Source organism: Hyperoodon ampullatus (assembly GCF_949752795.1).
Source record: "Hyperoodon ampullatus genome assembly, chromosome: 2".
NCBI lineage: Eukaryota > Metazoa > Chordata > Mammalia > Artiodactyla > Ziphiidae > Hyperoodon > Hyperoodon ampullatus.
Window position 1 is genome coordinate 19,391,381 of NC_136915.1, and position 21,054 is coordinate 19,412,434.

Consider the following 21,054-nt stretch of genomic DNA (forward strand, 5'->3'; position numbering starts at 1 on the left):
CTTATCTGTAAGACAGGATTGCATAATTTATACGGTGGCTATAAAGTCTAGATGCATTGATTATTTTTTTAAAACTTATTATTACTTTTTATTTCTGGCTGTGTTGGGTCTTCGTTGCTGCACGCGGGCTTTCTCTAGTTGCGACAGGTGGGGGCTACTCTTCGTTGCGGTGTGTGGGTTTCTCATTGCGGTGGCTTCCCTTGTTGCAGAGCATGGGCTCTAGGCACACGGGCTTCAGTAGTTGTGGCGCATGGGCTTAGTTGCTCTGCAGCATGTGGATCTCCCCGAACTAGGAATCGAACCTGTGTCACCTGCATTGGCAGGTGGATTCTTAACCACTGCGCCACTAGGGAAGTCCCGATGCATTGATCATTATTTGACATGTTTTCTAATATACAATCAGTGAACCATATATTGTGTATGTATATTTACCTCTGTTTCTAGACCTTATGGCTGCCCTGGATAACACTCCACAGGGTGGCTTGGAGGACGAGAGATAAAGAAAGGTGAAGTGCCTGGTCCATATTAACTGTTCAGGACCAGTAGAGATTGCTATCACAGAGGCAAGGTGAGAGGTCATTTGTAAGGAGTGGAGTGTGGAATGGAGAAAGGGCACAGAACCAGGTGTCAGGTGAGCTGCACTCTGGATGGATCTCTACCACAGCTCATTGTGTGATCTTGAACAAGATGCTCCCCTCTTTCTGGGCTCAGTTTCTGCATCTGCAAGTTGCATGCATTCTCCCCAGTGCATGAATGACATTTTCTCTAAGGTCTTTAAGAGACTGAATTTCTGAATAGGAGCACAGGACTATTTTCTGGGATGCCCTGAGGGCTGCTCCCATAGAGGCTCCTGCTTCTCTTGGGGTGCTGTTTGTGGCTACCACCCTTGAGACAGAGAGGAGGGTTTGCAGTGAACTTTCACATCTCATCTACACTGGTAGCAGCAATGCCACAGTGCTGTGGCCCCGGCCCGTGAGCTCCGCAGCCAGAAGGCTTTGATCTAATCTCTGTTTCCTCATCTGTAAAATGGGGATGGAGATAATAGACTTGCTCATCCCCATTGTACAGATAAGGGGACTGAGGTTCCAGGAGGCACAGAGCTTGCTGGAGGTCATGGCTTCCATCTTTCCGTGTCCTGCTGTCCCTGCCTCACCCTCCCGCAGGTGAGGGCTTTCCCAGTGTGGGAACCCTGGCTCCCTCTCCCCATCCCAGGGACTGGGTCATGTTTTCTTTCTCTGCCCAGCATCCTGCCCCCCCTCTCTTCTCCACCTGGTAAACTCATCCACTGGGGTCAGACCAGCCCTGGTGCCCCCACTTATAAACGTTGTGAGTTTGAGCAAGCCACCTAACCCTTCTGGGCCCCTACTGCCTCATCCATGAAATGGGGACAGCAGTCCTCACCTCATATGTGGAAATGCTCAGCACACCCAGCACCTGACCCATTGTGACGTGCACAGAATGTCAGTTTTGGCCTCATCAGTTTTCTTTCGGACCCACCTCAAATGTTGCCTTCCTGTGGGGCTGCCCCGGTGCCTCCATATGGACCACGTTTCTCTGGCTCTCACAGCCCTGTCCCTGTGGCACTTATCACCCCGTATGGCAGCTACTCGCCATCACATCCTATCCCATGCTGCCTCAGATGCCTGTGTTCTAGCCTCCTTGACATCTGCTGTGTCTGGCATGGCGGCTGGTATACCGCAGGCGCTCCGTTAAGGACTGTTGAATGGGTAAATGAATGAGGCCTCAGTGGTGCTGAATGTATGAGCTAAACTTTCTACCCTATCAGGGTAGCAGGCTTCTGGATACTATGACCACTGCCACTACTAACTATTTCTTCCACCAGCCCAATAAGTAGCTACCAATTATTGAGCATTTAGCATGTGCCAGGCATTGGGGTAAGCATTTCTCAGGGCCATCTTGCTTGTACCTCTCACTCGTCCTATGGGGTGGGTGTTCTGTTAGTTTCCTCATTTCACAGATAGGGAAATGGGCTCTGCTGGGGGCGGTGGTAGAATCTGTACCGGTCCATCAGGGCCCACAGCCTTTTTCCACTCTGGGGGAGGGTGGATTGTTGGAGCCCAGAACCGTGGGAGCCTGTCACCCCTTCCAGAATTAGCCTTTGCCCATTGCTTCCTTGTAGAACTTCTCTCCTCCCTTGAAGATCTTGCTTCTCCCAGAACCTCTCAGACTCCTCAGTTTCCTTCCCAAGTTATGTCCAACCTGGAAATGTTGGTGTTCCCCAGGGTTCTGGCCTCAAACCTGCGGGCTGGTGGGGTGTCCAAACAGGTTCCTACCCACTGGGAAAGGCAAGTAGACCAATCACCGGGCCCCATTCTCCTTGATACAATGGTTGGGTTGGGCTTGGACGTGTGATGCAGGCTGGTCAGTTAAGGTCCCCCCAGGACTGTCAATGCAGCTAGTGGGGACCATAGGCTTTTTCCTTCTGAAGTGTGAGCTGATGGAATGTGAACATGTGAGTATCTTTCCTGGGACTGGAGAGGGCCCGTCTGCCATGGGAGAGAAAGAGAAGAAAGCCCATTCTTAAAGAAAGGCAGAAACACACAGAATCGATGGATGGAGGTGGTGGGGAGATAATCCAATGACATTATCAGGAATCCTGGATCCAGCAATGCCTGAAGTTGACACTCCCTTGAAACTCCAAGAAAACAGAGCCACTAGATCCTTAATCTCTCTCTTTCTCCTTAAAAACAATTTTTTTAACCTAGTTTGAATTGAGTTCTGTCACTTATAATGAAAAGATTCCTGACTAATATTCTCTTCTCTCTAGCCTCTCCCTGGAAGATGTTGGGTCTTATCTACTCCCACATCTGGGGGTTTAGCACAGACAGCCCTTGAAGAAATGGGTGTCTGACCCGTACCTCAAAGGTGACCTCACCCTGCTCCCTTCCTGGGTTCCCCATCACAATTAATTTGTCCCCATCCACCTCAAGCTCCAGAGACAGAAAATTCAGTCACCTTTACCTTCTCTCCCTCAAATCATTTTACTGTAAGTACTGCTGTTCTGTTTCAGAAAGTTTTCGCCCATCTGTCCCTGGCCATTGCCTTGGTTTGGGCCACCTTCAACTCAAAGCAACAGCTTCAGTCTATCTTCTATTCCCTCTTCTTGCCTTTATCCATTCTCTGCACCTACCACAGTGATCTTTCTAGAACCCACACCTGACCACATGGTTCCCCTGCTTCGAAGCTTGCATGCGTCCCCATCAACCTCAGGACAGAGTCTGAGCTCCTCCCTAGGGAGGCACTGGAAGCCCCGCCCAGTTTGCCTTCATCTGAACTCCTCCCTCCTTCGTGCCTTGCACTTCAGCCACAAGTGCACATTTCATGCCCTTTCCCTGAACACACTACACACTTTCTCATCCCTGGATTTCTCTGCTGGAATTTGTCTCTGCCTGGAATTTGTCACCTCCCCTTCTCCTCATGGGAACTACAACCATCCCTCAAAGGGTCCTCTCAAGGCCGACTCCTCCGGGAAGTCCTCCTCCTTGTCACCCCTTCCCTGCCTCACCCGTTCCTCCCTCCTCTGTGCTTCCACAACACTTTTACCTCTGGCTAACTGGACCCTGAACCCCCTGATGGTAGGATCTCCCTCCCCACTTTTGTGCCAGTGTGGCAGGACAAGGTGGGCTCCATGAGCGAAGGTGAAGTCCAGTGGCCTTTCTCGAGGGGACCCTCGGTAACTCACTGGCTAAATCTAGTTTGGTTCTTGACCAACCCTTGACCATGTAGGACAAAATTATAAATTTTTTTTTTTTGCATGTGGACAGCACTTCCCAATTTACAAGTGTTTCCAGGTTTATTTTCTCATTTGGTCTTTACATCTCGGTGGACTGTCAGGGAGGACGTTATCAACCCCCTTTTACAGATGGAAAATTTGATTCAGAGAGTTTGGGATGGAACTAATCCCCAGGCCTGGGCAAGCGCCTGACTCTCTCAGGTCCTCAGACTTTTCCCATCCGAGCCTCCCCCATCCTCCCCATTTCCCAGATAGGAGCTGAGAACCAAGGAAGCCCAGAGTACCTGAGTGAGAGGAGGGAAAGCCTGCCTCTGGATTGGGCAGTAAGTGGTGATAACCACAACGATAGCTGCTGCCCTCACTGTGTACCATGGTCTAGGCACTTCGTGAGCATTATCCGCATTATCTGCTCACGAAGAAGGGTTAATCATTCCTATTTCACAAGTGAGGACACTGACGCCCAGAGCAGTTAGATTTGCCTCTCTTAGGTTCTTCCTGACGCCTTGGCATTGTACAGCGCTTAGAGTTTATAACGTTCACGTCTCTTCCCCATCTCACCAGCCTGACACTGGGAGGTGGACATTCTCCCATTTTACAGAGGCGGCAACTGAGGCTCAGAAGTCAGCGGCGGAGCTGGGAGATGGCACCAGGCCTTCTGACGGGGGAGCACGCCCGGAGTCAGGGGGTGCAACCGGGGTTGGGGGGCGGCAGGGCCGCGAGTGGGTGCTCCCCCCCGCCCTGCCCCGCAGCACGCGCGCCAGGTGCGTGGCTGGTGGGCACAACGCAGAGGGTGTGCCCGTGTGGGCGCGGGCGAGGGACGCAAGCAGGCGGAGCTCCACGCCCATCCTCCCTCCCACCCGCCCTTTCTCCCGTGGCTGGTGGCAGGTGAGTGGGTGTCGAGGAACCGCCAGGCAGCAGAGAAAACAGGACGCCGCAGAAATCAGATTACTCACCTGCAGCTGCGACTACCCAGGGCTAATAAAAGCTGAGCTTCCTGTTGTTTCTTTATTACCACCCACTGCCTCCCCCAGCCCCAGCCCGCTCCCAGCTGCAGCCCAGAGCCCTAACCGATTGCCAGAAACCAGTAGCTTCGGGGTCCAGGACCACTCTGCTGCCTGAAATTGGACCGTGTGTGCAGCATACCATTGGGTTAATGTTTCCTCAAGGGTGGCTCTCCATCACCTGCATGGGAATCACCTGGGGTGCTGGTTAATAAAATAGGTCCCCAGACACTGCTTCGCATCTGCTGAATCAGAATCTCTGCAGTTTGGGGCCTAAGAATCTGCGAATTCACACCAGTCTGGTGTTTTGCATGCAGGCTAAAGTTTGAGAACCACCGAGTTCAGGTATTGGAGGTTCAGATGCTCTGAGTTTATTTTCCTGTCTGCCATCCATAAGTTAGGGATGGAACCTGGCCCCGATCTTAGCCAAATAAGTCCACCCCACTTTCAGGGCCTTCAGATGAGCCTCAGTTTGCTAAGTGGGGATGAAAATGATACAGATTTCTTGAAACTGAAACGAGGCTCAAATGAAATATCATGTTTAGCACAATTCCTGGTGATTGCTCCTGAGTTTACAACCAACCAGGAATAGACATTGAACAAATATGATGAGTAAGACCTAAGGGGTGAGCAGGATGGACAGGAGCTGTAGGGGGAGCATTAAAGGGGCCATAATTCACTCTGGGAACATTGAGAAAAGCTTCTCCAAGAAAAGCTTCAGTCCCCACAATGCGACAAAATGTTCCTGCCCAGAGCATTGACAACTCGTTATGGCCAGATCTGGTGGCCTCTTCTCAGTCTATGTGACACTGGGGCAGGCCAGCCCCTCCTCCGTCAAGGCGAGAACCTCCCTCAGCTCCAAGCAGACCTCACAGTCTTATTTCCTCCTCCTCCTGCCACTGGGAATGTGGACAATGCAGCCTGCTGCACACCCTCCATTACCTTTCTAGACAGACACCATCACTCACTCCTAGTTACCTTCTCCAGGCTGACCTCTGCCCTGAGCTCCCAATGTGTACATACAGCACCTCCTAGACATCTCCACTTAGTGACTCCCAAGCACCCCAACTCAACTAAACCAACTCTGAACTCATCCTCCTGCTCTCCCCTCTAACCTGCTTCTCCTTCTCAGTTCCCTGCCTCAGGGCATCACACCTAGATATTGTTCCATGTGATTTCTGCTCCTTTGCCCCCAGGTACAGTCTCAGTCCCATCGATTTTATCTCCCCGATAGCTCTAGAATCCATCCCTTTCTTTCCAGCCCTCCTGTCCCTGTGCACTCCACACCCCCTAGCTCAGGATTCTATCATCTCTCACCTGGATTATTTTAACAGCCTCTTAGGCTTCCTGGCTCAGGTCTTACCCCTCGCTTTAGCCAGGGGGATCTTTTTGAGACACAAATCTTGTCCCTGCCTTGCCTCAAAACTTCAGTGATCCCTCTGAGCCTTAAGTGTTCAAAGTCCTTCTCCTCCCATTCAGCGCTCATGTGGGCAGACAGACTGACACCTTCCCCTCAACCCCACCTCCTCAGCATGTTGCACAAACAGCAATATTGACTGAGCTCTTACTAAATGCTTTTATCATGGCGAGCCAGTTATCTTTAAAGCTTTATCTAAGCCTTATAACATCCCATGACTGTTATTCCTGACATTGATGAGAAAACTGAGGAGGAGGGAGGCTGGATACGTTACCCAAGGTCATACAGCTAGTAAATAGCAACGTTGGGATTTGCACCCAAGTCTCCCTAGCACCAAAGCTGGTGCTCTTCACTTCTCTGATCTTGAGCTACTTCCTCCCAACTGGGTCATGTTCTCATTTTTTGTGTCTTCTAAGAGGATGACTGGTATATGGTGGATGCTTGTTGAATGAATGAAACCACTCTATCCACACTCCGATTTGATTCTTACAACAGCCCTGAAAACTGCAGAAGTTAAAAAGCCTTTATTATTTAATATTTGGGAATACAAAAAAATGTGTGATGAACGTCTGGTTTATGAAGAGAAACAACTATGAACCTATTGCCCCAACTTGGGCACTAGAACTTTACCAGCACCGTTGAAGCCAGCTACGTGCTTCCCCAATTCTCTTCCTTGCTTTTCTCCAGAGTTCAGCACAATCATGAATTTTGTGATCACCATTCACTTGCTTTGGAAAAAAAAATACTGTCACCCTATGGGAATGGATCCTACACAACATATTGTTTTGTTTGCTTTTTGACTTTTATATAAATAATATGATGCATAGATATTCCTCTTTGGCTTGATTTTTTTCACACATCACTAGGTTTCTAAAATACATACATGATTTTGCATTTTAGCTGACATTCATTCATTTTCTCAGCAGTCTTGTACTCCATCGTCTAAATTAGACCTCAGCTTCTTTATCCATTCTCCAGTCAATGACCATGTAGGTTGTTCCTAGTTTTTTGCTATAACTACTAGGGCTGCTGTGATCATTCTTATACCTGTCTCTTGGTGCACACATGTGGGAGTTTCTCTAAGCTACATATCTGAGATTGAAATTTTGGGTCATCCAGGTACGTCCATGTTTAACTTTACAAGTGGTGCCAAGTTGTTTTCCAAAGTGCTTATACCCATGAACACTCTCCCCACCCGCTGCCACAGTGGATGAGAGTTCCAGTTGCTCCACATCTTCACCAACACTTACTAACAGGTCCTCACCAACACCAACCAACACCAGACATCTTCACGGTGCCCAATATGTCAGTCATCATTTGCATTTCCCTAATAAGATGTAACATCTTTTCATTTGTTTATTTTCCATCCTGGTTTCTTTTTCAGTGAACTGCATGTTCAAGCCTTTTGCCCACTTTTCTATTAGGTTGTTTACTTTTTTTTTCTTATTGCTTTGAGGCATTCTCAGGGAGGTTTCTTGGTTTTGTTCCTTTTTTTTTTTTTTTTTAATTTATTTCTTTATTTTTGGCTGTGTTGGGTCTTCGTTGCTGCGTATGGGCTTTCTCTAGTTGCGGCGAGCAGGGGCTACTCTTTGTTGTGGTGCGCAGGCTTCTCATTGTGGTGGCTTCTCTTGTTGTGGAGCACGGGTTCTAGGCACACGGGCTTCAGTAGTTGTGGCATGTGGGCTCAGTAGTTGTGGCGCACAGGTTCAGTTGCTCCGTGGCATGTGGGATCTTCCCAGAACAGGGCTCAAACCCGTGTCCCCTGAATTGGCAGGCAGGTTCTTAACCACTGTACCACCAGGGAAGCCCTTGGTTTTGTTCCTTAATAGAGTTAGAATGTGAGACCCAAGTTCAGAGACGACAGAGCTGGGTCCCAATTCCACACCCATCTGATTCCAGGACGCTTTGTACCAATCCCTTTGCCTCTCATTCATTCATTCATCATTCACTCTTCAACTGTCTACTGATGACCTTCTCAATAAATATTGGAGAAGGAGGAGAGAGTCCTGGTTAAGAATATAGACCCTGGAGCCCACCTGCCTGAATTGTAATCTCTTCTCTACCACTCACTAGCTATAACCTTGGGTAAATTTCTAACCAGTCTGTACCTTAGTTTCCTTAACTATAAAATAAGGATGATACTAACAGTACCTCTTTTACAGGGTTGATGTGTGGGGACTGAATGGGCAAATTCATCCAAAAGGGTTTAGGACTATATCCAGCACAGTCAGTGCTGAATAAATAATTAGCCCATGCTAGGCACTAAGCTGGCAGGATAATTGTTCTGGGGACATGGGGATGAAAAGACATTCAGGGACACTGACCTCATGGATCTCAGTGTCCAGCAGAAGGAGACAGACACAAAGCAAGCTAATCAATCAATCAATCAATCAATCAATCGATGAATGAATCAATCAACTATTATGGCTTATAATAAGGGCAAGGAACAAAAGCACAGATGACAAGACAGAGTGACCAGGCACTGACTCAGCTGTGTGGTCATGCAGGGAAAGCCCCCTGAAAGAGATGACATTTAGGCTGAGGTGTGGAGGGTGAGCAAGAGCCACCCAGGCAAAGAGCAGAGAGGAGAGTCACCCAGCAGAGGGAAGGGTACATGCAAAGTCTCCAAGACAGGAAGAGCAGGGCATGTCCTAAAAACTTCCAGGAGAGCAGTATGGTTGGAGCCAAGTGAGCAAGGAGGTGAGGGGCAGGAGAGGAGGGTGGGGAAGCCACCAGCAAGAAGAGTCTAAATTTTACTACAAGTGCAGTGGGAGGTTTTGGACAGTAAAGTGTTGTTTACGTTTTTAAAAGATGACTCTGACTGCTGCGTGAAGATCAACTATCTATGAATTCATCTAAATACTTCTTGTAGCCACTAGTATTTTTAGCTACTACCCCCTCTGTGCAAAGCAAAACTTCCCTTTATTGGTCTTAAATTTACTGCTTTCAGGTTTCAAGGGGAGCCCCCTTCTGCCTTGTATCTGAGGGTTATTGGGCCCCATGTGGGATCTCCAGTCAAGATTTTTAGAGTGGTTGAGAGGAAGGTCTCCCAGCTTGCTCCTTACCTGCTCTGTGATGTTTCCCCACCTGTGAAATGGAAATGATGAGAGTGGTCACCTCAGAGAGGCTGTGAGGATGAAATGAGATGCAGCTTGGCCACAGGGATTGATCAATGCAGGCTAGCTGCCATGAAGATGATAATGGTGCTGATGGCAATGATGATGATGAGAGGAGTGACGTGGATGGTGGAGATCCTGCTGCATGATCTGGGGTGAGTCACTGAACCTCTCCAGCCTGAGCTGAGAGATAAGATAAAATCAAGGTGCTGTAAAATAAGGGTGCTGGACCAGATGGTCTGCGGGGACCCACCCTGCCCTGATGTCCCAGGATTCCCTGATTTAGACCCTCTCTTCCTCCTTTCAGCCTGGTTACTCTCCTCCCTGCAATTTTGCTGTTCCCTACTGATGCGATGAGAGATGGAGCAGCTTGGCAGAGAGAAAACTGGCCTGGAGTCAGGAGGTCTGAGATTCCAGCTGTGCCATTATGCTGGAGTCCTCACCACAGTGCCTTTAACTTATATTTAAACACACACGTAGAAGGAGAGAAGAGAGAGTGCAGTGTGCAGGAATCACGACTACGGAGTCACACCCCCATCCCAACCCATGAGCACTCACACCTTCATGGGGACATGACCTAGTGTGACCTGCCCTGGTCCCCCAGTTGGTCCTAGTTGCCCCACATCCAGCAAAGTGTGAGCTCTCACCATGCCCACGGTGATCCTGGCATTCAAAGGGTTTTTATACTGTGTGGTCCTAAATATAAGCCAACCTTTTCATCTGGTGGTCAGCGGAAGCCACAGCTATCTGTAACAACACAGAAGAACGAACCCGCCATATTCGCCGTCAGCTGATGGATGACCCTGTTTCCTGTTTCACTGGAAAAACAGAAGCAATCAGAAGGAGGCTTCTCCAGACTCCCACCTCACCCTCTGCTCACCTGCTGTCCTCTGTGTCCTTTCTCTGCCTCTGCCCCGTTGCACGGATGCCTCGAGTGTACTTCTAAGACTACACCCTCCACTTGGGCCCTGCACTGTCCCTCTTGCTGACTCCGGGACACATCCAGCAATTCCTCCTGTTTCTCCTGCAGCGTCGGGTTTCCTCCCCCTTCTACTGGTTATTCCCATCAACACACAACTATGCTGCAATTCTCCTGGTCTTTAGCACACATACGCACATACAGACACACACACTTTTCTTTGCTTCCCTTTACGGTAAACTTCCCCAAGAGTTTTCCAGGTTGACACTCTGTATGGCTCTTTTCCTTTTCTCTTTTGAACTCACTCTAGTTGGACTTTCACCCCCACCACTCCATGAAAACTGCTCTTCTCAAGGTTATCAATGACCTCCTGCTGCCCAATGCAATGGTCAGTTTTCAGTGTCCTCCTCAGCAGCACCTGACCAGGCGATTGAGCCCTCCTCCTTGTACACATCCTTCCTGGATCTTCCTGGATCCCACTCTCTTGGTTCCCCTCCCAACTCAGAAGCTTCCTTTCCAGTCTCCTCCTCCCTCATCTTCCCGACATCCACATGCTGGAGTTCCCTGGAACTCAGCCCTTGGACCTCTCCTCTCCTCTGGCTCACTCTCCAGGTGCCCTCATCCTTCCTGAGACTTTAAATACATTCTTAAATACTGATGACTATAGATTTGTTTCTCCAGCCCAGACCTTCCCACTCAACTCCAGAATCATACGTCTCTACTCAGATATTCAGCAAGAAACCCAAACTCCATATGTCCACAACAGAACTCTTCAATTTTACCCTCAAACCTGATCCTCTGTTGGTCTTCTCGTCTCAGCAAGTAGCAACTCCATCCTTCCCGTTGCTCAGGCCACAATGAGGGTCATCCTTGACTCTTCTCTCTCACACCTACATCTGACTCAGCACAAATATCCTGGCCCTACCTTCAAAAGATGTCCAGAGGGAATTCCCTGGTGGTCCAGTAGTTAGGACTTGGTGCTTTCACTGCCAGGACCCAGGTTTAATCTCTGGTCGGGGAACTAAGATGCTGAAAGCCACGTGGTGTGGCCAAAGGAAAAAAGAAAGAAAAGATGTCCAGAATCTGACCCTCTCCACAGCTAGTACCTGTGTCCAAGGCACTGTTTTTTCCTGCCTGGTTTTATGTAAAAGCCTCCCAATGGGGCTCTGCTTCCTTCCTTGCCCCTCCCACCTTGTTCCATTTTCCATATCATAGCCAGCATCATCTTTTAAAACATGAGTCAAATCATTTCACTCCAGTGGCTCCCTTCTCACTTGAAGAAAATCTTAACACCTTACCGAGACCTAGAAGGTCCTACTTGAGCTGTGCACACCTCTTCACCTTACCTCCTCTGGCTTTCTGCTCCCTCACTTCAGCTACCCTGGCATCCCTGCTGTTCTTTGAGCAGCCAAGCACAACTGCACCTCAGGGCCTTTGCACTTGCTGTTCCCTTCCCTCTGGCCCATTTAGCCATCCACAGGGCTCACTTCTGCTCATCAATAAAGAGGCCTTCCCTGGCCACCTTACATAAAGTAGCTCCCTGTCCTCCCCACCTCACCTCTGCCACTTTCAAGCCCCCTCTCCTGCTTGATTTTTCTTCATACCACTCGTCATTATTGAATGGACATACTAAGTATTTTCTTGTTTATTTGTTTATCGTATGTCTGACCCCTAGAATGTCAGCTCCACAAAAGCAAAGACTTTGTTTCATCCTCTGCTGTATTATCCAGAACAGTGCCTGGCTCCTAGTGGCTGCTGAATAAATATATGTTAAATGAATGAAAGTGTGTGAATAACTCAGAAGCTATTTTTTAGTATCCACTGGGCATCTTCCTAAAGGATTTTCAAGCATTTGCTCATTCAACAAACATTTTGTGGGGTATTTTATTTATGTGCCAACTTAAAAACCCAACTTCCAGTAAGATGAATTTCCACCGTGTTCTCTGTGTCATGGCCCTCCCTAGGTTCCTTTGGTGAGATGCAGAAACCATATATTCAACATGAATTTGTTGAGCATCTGTCACGTGCTGACTATTGTGCCAGGGTCTGAAATTCAAAAAGGAGAAGTCCAGGAATTCCCTGGTGGTCCAGTGGTTAAGACTTGGTGCTTTCACTGCTGTGGGTCCGGGTTCCATCCCTGGTTGGGGAAGTAAAAGATCCCGCAAGGTGCGGAGTGGGGGAAAAAAAAACAACTCACAAAAAACAAACAAACAAAACAAAAAGAAGAGCTCAAAATAAGATCATCTCTGGAGAGAGTGGCAGAGATGAAAATGATATAATGTAAACACACAATTGCCCTAAGAGTAAAAATACTGGTGAGGATGTGGGTAACATCACAGGTGGAAATGTAAATCGGCAGGACCTTGTGGAAGGCAGGTCCTTTTGCTCCTGAATCTCCAGTCTAGGAATTTACCCTCAGGAGATTATCACCCAAAGACAAAAAGATACAGGGAAGTTCACTGAACTTTTTTCTTCCACTATAGTGAAAAGTTGGAAACACCAATGTCCAAACCATAGGGGTTGGTTATGAAAATTATGATAGATCCATACAATGGATACTAAGCGGCCATAAACATGATGTTGTGGAGGAATATTTCATGAAATTTGAGACAATATTTGCAATATATTATTAAAAGTAAAGGGCTTCCCTGGTGGCGCAGTGGTTGAGAGTCCGCCTGCCGATGCAGGGGACACAGGTTCGTGCCCCGGTCCGGGAAGATCCCACATGCCGCGGAGCGGCTGGGCCCGTGAGCCATGGCCGCTGAGCCTGCGCGTCCGGAGCCTGTGCTCCGCAACGGGAGAGGCCACAACAGTGAGAGGCCCGCGTACTGCAAAAAAAAATAAAATAAAAATAAAAAAATAAAAAAAAAAAATAAAAAAAAAAATAAAAGTAAAAAGTTTTTTAAAAACAGATTGCAAAACAACATGTATGTTATTCTTATATACACATATTTGTATGTCTTTAGTCCCAGGAGGATGTTTAGAAAGACAGCTCCCACATGTTTAAATGGGGCGGTTTCAGTTATCGAATTGAGGTGGTGGGTGTGTGGGTGTTTATTGTGTTACTTTTACAAACTTTCTGCATGTTTGAAAAAATCTTACAAGAAAAAGTTGAAAGAAAATGTGGTTATTTTGGAGTAGAATGATTCGGGGAGATTTTTTTTTCTTCTTTGTAGTTTATGTATTTCATTGAATTTTCTATAATGAGCATCTACTACTTTTACAAAAATAATGAACTGATTTCAAAATAAAAGACAGTTTGGGAGTTCCCTGGTGGTCCAGTGGTTAGGACTCAGCGCTTTCACTGACGTGGCCTGAGTTCAATCCCAGGTCGGGGAGCTAAGATCCTGCAAGCCCCTTGGTGCGGCCAATCAATCAATAATAGCTCTTGTCATACAAAAAAAAACTTTTATTAAAAAAAAATAATAAGTGTCCTGATAGTGTAAAAAGAAAACGGAAGACAATACCACTACTTGCAAATAGAGAATTGGGTAAATAAATCATAGGAGTCATACAAATACTGTGCTACTCTTTAAAAAGGTGTAATAGAAAAGATATTTATAGTACTTTGATAAGCAAAAAAACAGGCCATAAAATAGTCTGTACAGTATTAACTCATTTTCAAAAAAACCAATATATATATAATGCCCACCCATAGAGAAAACTGGAAATATCCACTCCAAAATGTTAGCAGTAGTTTTCTTTGGGAAATGGAATTACAGGTTGTTTTTTCCCCCTTTCTTTTGCTTATTTGTATGTCATAAGTCAGTTTTGTCCAATAGAACTTTCTGTGGTGATGGAAATGTTTTATATTTGCACTGTCCAATATGGTAGCCACTAGCCACATGTAGCTACTGACCACTTGAAATGTGGCTAGTGAGACTGAAGAATTGAATTTTAAATTTTATTTAATTGTAATTAATTTAAATCTAAATGACCACATGTAGTAAGTGTCTGTTGCATTGGGCAGCACAGTTCCGAAGTGTTTACAAAGAACAGGCATGGGCTTTGCAAAGAGGAAAAAGAGCTTTTCTTTCTTGTTTGTTTTGTTTGTTCATTTGCTCTGCTATGCTGCTTGCAGAGCTCCCTTGAGATCTCAGCAAGAGGCAGTGAGTGTGAGGGCTTTACAGACTGTAAAGTGCTGTGCTCAGGAGCTGCTTCTGTACGTGACTCTTCTTCCTCTTGCCTGGGCCCTTTTTCTTCCCCACCTCTGGGCTCTGATACGGAGCCCCAATGGCAGAAAGCATCTCTGAGTGGCTCCTGGAAGTGGGGAAGGGCGTCCTGATATCTGGCCTCTGCACCTAAGGAGGAATTCATTCGCTCATGCATTCATTCAACAGCCATTGCACGCCTTCCCCCTGCTGCCCAGGCCCTGCACCAGGACCCAGGTATAGAGGGGCCATGGCATGTGGAATCTGCCCACATGGAAATTAAAGTCAGGCTTGGGAGGCATGGAGTGGAGAGTCACAGGGCATGGACACAGAAGGCCTGAATTCGGGCCCCAGCTCAGCCTCCTCTGGGCAGGCCATTTCATCTCCCTAAACCTCCTTTTTTTTCTTGTGTAAAAGTGGGAAAATAGTGACACCGTCCTGCTGATCCCACGGGGTTGATCAGGGCTGGGAAAGTGAGTTGCAAAGGCCTGCAGAGATGTTCATGGTCAAAGAACATTCTCTCCTGGGGAATAAGTGGGCAGTGACAGCCAATTCCATGCCCACTGTAGATATTATTATTGTTAATATTAGATCACAACACACCATAGTTTCTTTAAGCATAGTTAAAATATCAACCTTAGGAAGGCCAGAAAAAGATGTAACCTTTCATCCATGGGACATTTACTGATCCCCTATCGTGTTCCAAGCCAAGGTGGGGTAGGGGTTCTGTCTGGAAATACGGACCTGGATTATGGCCCTTCCCTTGGAAACCTGACAAGAGGGCAGAGGGGACACGAGGAGACAGACGAACTCCATTCGGCCGTTCCACTGGTATATGCCAGGCCACTGAGGATGCAATGGAACAAGGCAGCCTCCGCTCTCAGGAAGCTTTCAAAGGAAGTGAGGGAGGCAGATATTCATCAAATAGCCACTCAAATATATAATTACAAACTGTGATAAGGGTTAAGAGGAGGAAGCAGAGAGTGCTCTGAAGGCATATTGTGGGGGACCTTGATTTAGTGGTGGTGGGAGGGTCAGAGATGCCTCTGAGGATCTGAAGGAGTTTAATAGGAGGTGAAGGGGTGCGGGAAGAGGGTCCAGGTGGAAGAAACAGTCTGTGCAAAGGCCCGAGGTGGGAGGGGGAAGAGCGTTCCTGAGGCCAGTGTGGCTGGAACCCAGTGGGCAGAGGAGAAGGGCTATATTATGTGGCTGGGGACAGAGCAGAGCCCACAGGGTCTGGTGGGCCCTGCTTGGGAGCCACTGAAGGGTTTGAGGGGAGGGCAGTGAGTGTAGCGGTCCATTCGGGGAAGAACACTGAAGGGGCAGGGTGGGCACAAGGGTGGCTGGTGTAAGGGAGGTGGCACTGGGGATGTGGACCTGGGGAGAGATGAGAGAGCTGTATGGGAGGTAAATGACTTGGTGTTGGATTCGCCCTGGGGAGGTGGCAAGAGGGATCCTAGTGTGAGAAGCTCTGTGAGCAAGAAAGTTCTGATGGAAGTGGACTTGAGGGGCCTGGGGCAGGCCTCCCAGGTGGAACGGGTCTCCCTGGGCTGTGGAATGGGTTGCAGCACCCCTGGTGGAGAGACAGGGGAAAGACAGTCTCCGCAGATGAACCCATGGAGCAAAACTTGTGTGTGCTTGGGGATCTGGGGGTGAAATGAAACTAACATTAATTGAGTACTGGCCGTTTGGCCAGGCCCTATTCCAAACACTTTACCTTCACCACCTCATTTAATCCCCACAACAACCCTACAAGGTCGGTACTATTATCATTCCCATTTTACAGATGAGGACACTGAGGCTGAAAGAGGCTCTGCCACTGGGGCATGAACTCCAACCAGGCTGACTCCAGACCTGCCTTTGGGCCATGGGGTCAAATTGCTCATGTAGTTTGGGGTGACTAGAGCTGGAAGAGTTGGAGAAGCGAGAGGGATGAGGCCGAGGCTGGAGAAATGGGCTGGGACCAAACCCTGAAGGGCTGCATGTGTGCAGCTGGGGGATCTGGACTTTATTGTAGCAGGATAGGTAGCACATTCTTAGGGTGAGGATGATGAGATCAGATGTGCTTTTTTGAGAAGTCACTGTAGGACCAGACAGGCAGGGAAAAGCCAGAGCGGGTGGAGAGACAGGCAGGGGAGAGACCACTGCAACAGTGGAGGGGAGGGTGGGAGGGCAAGGCTGTAGCTGCAGGGCTCAGGCAGGGGTGGACCTCAGCCAGACAGTTCCAGGTTACATTTAACAGGGTGGCTGGCAGGTGGGATGTGAGGGGAGAGCAATCAAACTTGAGTAACTGGATGGTGCTGATTATTTTATTCATGCAGAGAGCAGACTTTTATTGAGCACCTACTAAGTGCCAGGTCCTGAGCAATGCACAGAGAGCACAGAGAAAAAAGATGGGATTGCTGGCCTGGAGAAGCCAAGAAAGGAAGTGGGAAACACTGGAAGAGAGGAAGGGAAGGGGAGGCAATGAGGAGTTTGGTTGGGGGTGCTCTGCGTTAGAGGGGCCGGGGGTAGCCATGTGGCAATGTCCGGGGGACTCTGGAGAGAGGGTCTGGGACTCGGGAGAGAGGTCAAATTTGAGATACACTATTTTAAAAATCAAATCTTGAGCGCTGCCCTGCACACCCACCCCGAAGGAAAGACTTCGTGTTGTTTATTGCCAGTTTTTTGTTTACTTTTCAGGTTTGTACTACAAGGTTTAATAACAAAATCAAAATTTTGGGAGGAAAAAAAACTTCCTGAAAATTATTGAATTGTACACTTAAAATGAGTAAATTTATAACGTATAAATTATAGCTCAATAAGGTTTAAACATGCAATTAGGAAAAAACTGAGTCTTGAATTTTCTAGGAAGTCATGAAACACAGATGGGGAGAACATTCCCCACAGAGGGCAGGAGTGAAAGCCTGGTGACGTGACTGGACATGGGTAACACGGTGTGGCTGAATTCGGGCAGCTTGGGAGGGAACGGGAGTTGGTGCCTCTCTCTGAAGCCAGCTGGACTAGTCACATCACTGAGCACTGACCCCCTGCAGGTGCTGCAACACGAGCCTTTCATCCTAGATGGAATCAATCCTCCAGACAACCCCAGAAGGAAAGATGCCATCCTCATCTTACAGATGGGGAAACTGAGGTTTAGAGAAGTTAAGCCAGTTACCCAAAGTCACGTTGCCTTTATTAAAGGAGTAGAATCAGTCCAGTCCGGCTCTGTCAGCTCCAAAGCTTGGCTCCTAAGGAATATTCTAGACCAAGTTTTGTCGCATACAGCAAACATCCCCATCCAAGCAGAGGCAAGCGGTGCAGATGGGACCTGGGAGCCCACTGTAGGGAGGCGAGGGGCCGAGACACTGGTGCTACGATGGCGCCATCTGCTGGCTAAGATGTAGAGCTAGGCCGCAAGGGGAAGGCACTCATTCCTAACACAACTCTCTTTTTCTGCCCCTCTTCTGAATGCCGTTTCCTCCCAACAGCCCTGGGGGCCTAGTGGGCAGGGATTGTTGTCTGTCTTCAATTTACCAATAAGGGGACCAGGGCTCAGAGAGGAGAAGTGACTTCTCCAAGATGACTCAGAGAAGTAAAGGAAGACCCAGGATTCAAATGCATGTCAGTGAGATGCACTCCACATTCCACCTGCCCCCAGTGTGGATTTAGCGCCCAACGTGTCCCCTGAGGGCATCTAGGGGCATCTAGGTCAATCCCCTCTCTTTCTGGTTCACAGATGGAAAACAGGTCAGGTAGTGACCTGTCCGACGCAGCTTTGTCTCTGCGGGATTATGCCTTGCAGAGGCTACCTCAGGATCTGCATGGGGTTTTCTAGGTTCTCTGTCTGGGCAGAAGTCCCTCCCCCTCCCTGCTTGGGAATCTAATCCAGGCGGCATTTCTCTTTGGGAAATGGCTGCCCTTTCTCCTTCCCCAGCCCCTCAGGTATTCTGGGTCTCAGCTTCAGGAAGTAGGAAAGGGAGAAAAAGAAGGGAAGCTCAGTAGAAGTGGTGGTCGGAGAGCAGTGAGCTAGGAGGAGAGGCAGAGGCAGCGGGCCAGAGCAAGGCCAAGGTGAGCGGTGATGACAGCAAGGACCCTAGGCTGAGCTACCACTATTAAGGGACCTGCACCAATTAGCTGCTTTTCGGGGATATCACCCTTAACCCTCTCAGTGACCCTGAGAGGCAGGAAGGATTATTATCTTCATTTACAGCTGAGGAGCAGTATCGGGATTGGAGTAACATGCCCAAGGTTACACGCAAGTGAGTATTTTAGCTGGAATCTGAAAACAGGAAATGTGACTCCAGGAGAAAGGGATTGATGGAAAGCAGATGGGCTACCCAGACATCAGGCTAGGAGCGGGGAGCAAAGCTGCTGGGGGATCTTGCCGTTGTGCATATGAATGTATATGTGGCAGGGAGGGAGAGTGTCTGAGAGTCTGTTTTCACACCTTGGTGACAGCCCTGGGGCATGAGTTGTCTGACTGTGGCTGAGCAAGCTGGGATTGGTGAGGGGCCTGAAAGGCTTCTTGTCCCCCACATCCCTGGGCCGACTCCTAGTCACCCTTCCCAACTCAGCTTAAAAGTCACCTCCTCTGGGAAGCCCTCCCACATTGCTAAAATAGGGTCAGATCCCTATGTTACACACATGCAATGCTTCTCCTGCCAAGCACTCATCCTGTGTGTTAGTGCTTAACTCCTTGTATTTACTCAGTAAATGCAAATTTGCCTCTGACCCAATGGGGGTTGGTAGTGGGCAGGTACCAAAAAACTCTAGATAAAAAACAGACATGTGGGGCAGATTGCAGAGAGACCCACTGGCCTTGAATACTCAGTGTCTCCTGAGCTCCAGGCTCTGAGTTTTACTGAGAGAATGGAGAGTGATAGCTAATCTTCCCATGGGTTAACTGGAGTTATATCAAACCAGCTTCCACTGGGTCTGCTTAATATCCATCTTTCCACCCTATTTGCCAGCCTGTGAAGGTCCAGATAACTGTCTTGATTCCTGCTATATCCTCAGCACTTAACACAAAACCTCACATGTGGTCCTGGCATTAGGTAAACCCTTGTTGAACAAATGAGTGAATGAATGAATGAGGCCCATGAGTCTGGGCACCGGCTAGGGAGGCCAGGTTTGTTGTGAGGGTGTGAGGGGAAGGGACCCAGGAAGGACTCACACAGGGTGGTGGCAGGGAGCCACTAGGCCACTTGTAGTCCCCTCTGCGATGACCTCTTCTGGAGTTGCACAGTGGGGGCTGCATCCGGGGGCCCTGAGACAGAACCTCTGTGCTGGGCTGGCTTCCCTGAAAGGCAACCGGGAGAGAAAACCTGGAGAAGGCAAGCGGTGTGTCCCCCTTCCTCCCCAACCCCCAACCCAGATGGCTGGTCCCCTCTTTGCCCAACCCCTCCTGGGGAAACCGAGGAGGCTAAGCAGCCCATCCCGGGGCAGCGGGCCAGGCCACCCCACCAGCACCTGGCCAGGTACTGCCCTTGAGGCTGTTACCTGCAGCCTCCCTGGGAACAGTGGTAACGGAAATAGGAAACTCCCCCCCAGCCCCGAGTCCGATGCCTGATCTGGAAGTAGGACTTAGGGATAGTGACCGTGGGGAGAAAGCGGCGGAGTCAGACAGATGCCACTGTTCATCTGTAAGAGGCACGCGAGCCTCAGCCTCCTCATCTGGAAAGGGGGATAATAATAGCCACTCTTTCAGAGTTTGCCGTGAGGATTACGTATTTTCTGGAGCATAGTTCGGTAGGTGACACCACTTCCAATATTAAACAGTGAGGAGACATCGTCTCAGAGTCGGTCCCTCACCAACATTAATACCTCATCTTTATCAAGCACTTCCTATGTGCCAGGTACATTCTTAGCACTTTATCTGCATTAATCATTTAATCCTCATACAAGGTTGTGCCTGTTTTGTAATAAAGACAAGGAGCCTTAGGCACAGCAGGACACACAGCTAGTAAGGAGTGGAGCTAGGATTTGAACCCAGACAGTCTGGCTCCAGAGCGGGTGTCCCTAACCACTTTGCCACATACTTGTATTGTCTGGTCAGGAGCATTTTTCACATTGCTGTGTCATTAGGGGTGATCATCATCTTAGCCTCGCTGCAGTTGGTTCAGCTCAGCATTTTCTGATCACTTACTGGTGCCAGGCCCCATGCTGGGATAGAAAAGGAGGCCACAGAGAGCTCCCAGTTGGGTTGGAGACAGACACTTACACAAACGCCCACACTAGCCAGTGGTGGATTCAATGATAGTGCTTCTACAAGGCACAGAGGAGGGATGGATATACCTTAGGACTGATTTACTGAAAGCAGAATGATTGGCTCAAAGAGAATGAATGTTTGTAACCTGAGCAGGGTCTTGAAGGATGAATAAGAGTTTGCCAGGCAAAGAAGTGGAAAGAACACTTCAGATAGAGAGAAGGGCATGTGCAAAGGCGGCATGAAACACCATGGTAGGTTCAGAGCAGCAATCATTTAGTAAAACTGGAGCATAAAGAGGAGGGGGATGGTGTGTGGATGTTTCCAGGAATCAGGGTTTTTCACTCTACAGCTAATGGCAGCATTATAGGGCAATGTTGTAAGAGCCAGCTGTGGGGATTTGGACAAGTTCCTTTACTTCTCTGAGCCTCTACTTTCTTTTCTGTAAATTGGGATACAATAAAAACTTCCTCATAGGACTGTAGTGAGAGTGAAATGAAATAATATCT

The 21,054-nt window shown here is 48.5% G+C and overlaps 1 pseudogene across 1 annotated transcript in view; it reads left to right on the forward strand.

Moving 5' to 3' along the window:
* LOC307063853 (elongation factor 1-alpha, somatic form-like) overlaps nucleotides 1–21,054 on the forward strand; it is a 98,390-nt pseudogene that overhangs the window by 43,896 nt on the left and 33,440 nt on the right. Inside the window, exons 4-5 of the transcript in view lie at nucleotides 3,627–3,694; nucleotides 4,504–4,639. The product of the transcript in view is annotated as an elongation factor 1-alpha, somatic form-like (transcript). The remainder of the gene's footprint in view (nucleotides 1–3,626; nucleotides 3,695–4,503; nucleotides 4,640–21,054) is intronic.